Source organism: Symphalangus syndactylus, chromosome 2 (genome assembly GCF_028878055.3).
Source record: "Symphalangus syndactylus isolate Jambi chromosome 2, NHGRI_mSymSyn1-v2.1_pri, whole genome shotgun sequence".
NCBI lineage: Eukaryota > Metazoa > Chordata > Mammalia > Primates > Hylobatidae > Symphalangus > Symphalangus syndactylus.
Window position 1 is genome coordinate 129365866 of NC_072424.2, and position 4041 is coordinate 129369906.

Below are 4041 nucleotides of genomic sequence, written 5' to 3' on the forward strand. Positions count from 1 at the left end.
CTAAATAAAGGCTGAGAAATACAGAAAGTCTGTAAAGAGGGGAACCCGTTGATGTATTCTCATTGTTGTCCTTCTATCTTATTGTATTATGGTTATTTGTGTTTCTGTTCCCTTACTAGCCTGTGAGTTCCTAAGATATAGTATGTTCCTAATATTTGAAACTTGGCTGCATCTGGGATGAGACATAGTAGACCCTCAACAAATGTTTCTTGAATGAATAAATATATGGATGGCTGCATACCAATTTAAAAATATTCTCAAATTTCTATGAAATTGGATTTGTCCGAAACAATCTTAAGTGTTGTTAGATGACCAGCTCGTGGCACTAACACATTTGGGGCCCTATTATGTAGTAGTCAGTAGCTTGGGCTTTGGAATCAGAGAGATTTAGCCCTAAGTCCTGGTTCACCATTGTCAAGCTGTGTGATCTTGGGCAAAGTAGCTTTCTAAATCTCCCGTTTATCAGCAGTAAAATGGGAGCAAAACGAATCTGTCTCATGGGGTACAGTAGTTGTAAGGGTTAAATAAGAATGCAAGTGAAAACTGCTTGGCTATGGTAGGGGTTCAACAAATGTTTGCCATTATTACATCAAACAAATGCACAAACGATAAAGTTGTGTTTGCCTAAACCAAGGGAGGAATGCCAGTTCTCCCTGGTACAGACAGACAGATCCTTGGAATCTAGAGGCGCGATTAGAGTAAGACTATGGTGCTAAGAGACAGGAGTGAGCTATGCCTTTGTCCAGGTGCACTGGGCTAGTGTATCTTTCTGCTGATATTCTTTCTCTGTACTGCGGTTGGCCCTTGGCCAAGGACACTTGCTTTTAAGGGTTCCTAGTGGGACAGGCATATTTTGAGCATACCCAGGGTAGGGTGGGTAAAGGATCAAGACTATGGGTTGGCTTCAATCCTAGATGGCCACCTGCTGTAGACGCTACACCAGGCTTCAATGGAACCTGAATCACCAACTCCTGGGATTTGAATTGATTCAAATCAGTGATCCATCTCTTAGTTTGCTAGCTACAGCCATGAAACCTACACGCTAAGAAAACATTGTTGCTTACATGATCCAGTCCTGCTCCAAGTTTGCTCTCTGGTCCAATACGGAAGAGAGTGCTAAGGCTGACAAGATGTTAACTATGAGTTATTAAAGTTTTTCAGGGGAAGTCAAAACATGGACTCTGGCTGCCATTAGGAATTTATGTGCACCTCATAATATTAAAAGACTTCACTAAAGAGATATCAGGAGCAGATGGATTGTGAGGGCAGATAAATAAACCATCTCATCTTCAGTAAATTCCACCCATGAAAGTGAGGCTGCTTGAGTGGAAAAGAATTGTCATATGGCCTAGATGAGGTTTTGTTCTAGGCATGGTCTTCTCAGAATGTTTTATCTAATTATGAGTCTCAAGGACAGAGACATCTACCACATTCAAAGAATGACAGCTCGGTTCTCACAACTCCTCAGGACCAGTCATTTCCTTTTGTAAAACTTGCTTGGAAAACACAGCAAGTTCTATCTGATGCTTAGTCTGGGTGACACTGACAGCAAATTACAAACCATAGTGTAATATGTATTTTGATACATCTAGACAATTACTGAATATGTATATATATGGGTTTCTTGTCTATGTATATATATATGTGGGTTTCTTTTTTTTTTTTGAAGGAAAATTTGTATTTTAATTATTTTTATGTACAGAAAACTCAACAGCGTACATTTAACCCAGTTTAGTGGCAAGTTCTTTAGCCTTTGCCTTTTCGAGCTTGGCGATACGAGCCACAGACTTAGGACCCAGGACGTTGCCGCCCCAGTGACGGCGGATCTCATCGTATCTGTCGTTGTAATTGGTCCTGATAGCTTCCACCAGCTTAGCCAAAGCACCTTTGTCTTCCAAGTTCACCTGTGTGAAGGCGACAGTGGTGCAGGTCTTCCTGTGGACTAGACGTCCCAGTCTTGCCTTCTCCTTGATAATGCAGTAAGGGACCCCCATTTTACGACACAGGGCAGGCAAGAAGACAACCAGCTCAATGGGATCCACGTCGTGTGCAATCACCACCAGCTGAGCTTTCTTGTTCTCCACCAGCGTGGTGACGGTGTTAACTCCTGCTCGAAGGACAGGTGGTCTCTTCGTGGGGACGTCCCCTTTGCCAGCAGCTTTCTTCTCGGCCCGGGCCAACAGTCTCTGCTTCTTCTCTTGCTTTGTCTCTGGTCTGTACTTGTGGGCCAGCTTAAGCAGCTGAGTAGCTGTTTGGCGGTCTAGGGCCTGGGTGAACTGGTTAATCGCAGGAGGCACTTTCAGCCGCTTATAGAGGATGGCTCTCTGCCGCTGCAACCTGATAATAGCGGGGCCATTTCACAAAGCGGGTGAGGTCTCTTTTGGGCTGGATGTCCTGTCCAATGCCAAAATTCTTAGGCCTTTTCTTAAACAGGGGATTCACCACTTTCTTAGCCTCCTGCTGCTTCACGACAGCAGGGGCCGGAGCCACCTTCTTCCCCTTGGCCTTCTTTCCTTTCGGCATCTTGGGCGGCGGGAGGAGAGATATATGTGGGTTTCTTGTCAATCTATCTATATCTATATCTGTCATCTATCTATCTATCTATCTATCTATCTATCTATCTATCTATCTATCATCTATCATCTATCTATCTATCATCTATCTATCTATCATCTATCTATCTATCTATCTATCTATCTATCTATCATCTATCTATCTATCTATCTAATCATCTATCTCTCCTCTATCCTCACTGAGCCCTCTCTTATTATTGAAAGTTTATTGGAAGTAGGTGCTCTATGTATTCTTTTTTAAAAAAAAATGTTTTTGAGATGGAGTTTCGCTCTTGTTGCCCAGGCTGGAGTGCAATGTTGCGATCTCAGCTCACTGCAACCTCCGCCTTCTGAGTTCAAGCGATTCTTCTGCCTCAGCCTCCTGAGTAGCTGGGACTACAGGTGCCCACCACCACGCCCAGCTAATTTTTGTACTTTTAGTAGAGATGGGGTTTCACCATGTTGTCCAGGCTGGTCTCAAATTCCTGACCTCAGGTGATCCACCCACCTCGGCCTCCCAAAATGCTGGGATTACAAGTGTAGCCACTGCGCCTGGCCTATGTATTCTTTTCTGATAAGTGAGCAGTTATTTTCTGTTGAATTAGTAGAACAAGAACCCCCAGATAATGCAATTTCTTTGCAACCTTCATCTTTGAAGGAGTTTATAGATTGTGCATACATAAGATGTGCACTATTTGTGAACCCTCAAATATTTATTACCCAATAGACCATAGGGAGAAAGAAGAGAATTGCTACCACTTCAATTTCAAGCACACATGCACATGCATACACACGCACACACACACACATACACACATACACTTCATGCAAATAATATATGAATAGGTTCTTCTTCTGAATATTAACAAAAAATGAGGTAAAGTGAAATCACTAGCCCTATTCAATTTCCCATCCATGTGAGAAAATCAGTTTCTCTACTAACAGTTGATATCAAACATCAACAGTTAAATGTTTCACTCAGGCCGTTGTGGAGCCCTGGAGCTGAAGTCTCCTCTCAGAGGAGTCCTATGTCTGGCAGGAATGGATCCATATATATAGCCTTGCTGTGTTTAGTCACTGGCTTGAAGCAGCCCCTGGGCAGCATGGCCTTGGGGTGAACGCAGGAGTGCTTTCGATTGTCAGGGTGTCTGTCTATTATATTCCTACAGCAAAAGATCTGGGTGGTGCATTCTCCCCTCCCCTCCCCTCCTGTCCCCTCCCATCCCCTCCCCTCCCTCCCTCCCTTTTTCCTTCCTTCCTTCCTTCCTTCCTTCCTTCCTTCCTTCCTTCCTTCCTTCCTTCCTTCCTTCCTTCCTTCTTTCCTTCTTCCTTTTTTCTTTCTTTTTTCTTTTTTTTTGTTTTTGAGACGGGGTCTTGCTCTGTCGCCTAGGCTGGAGTGCAGTGGCACAATCTTGGCTCACAGCAATCTCCACCTCCCAGGTTCAAGCGATTCTCCTGCCTCAGGGTCCTGAGTAGCTGGGATTATAGG

At 43.8% G+C, this 4041-nt stretch overlaps 1 pseudogene; it reads right to left on the reverse strand.

Annotated features, from left to right (window-relative positions):
* Window positions 1–1649: 1649 nt before the first annotated feature.
* On the reverse strand, window positions 1650–2529 carry LOC129475493 (large ribosomal subunit protein eL8-like; annotated as a pseudogene).
* Between the last annotated feature and the right edge of the window lie 1512 nt (window positions 2530–4041).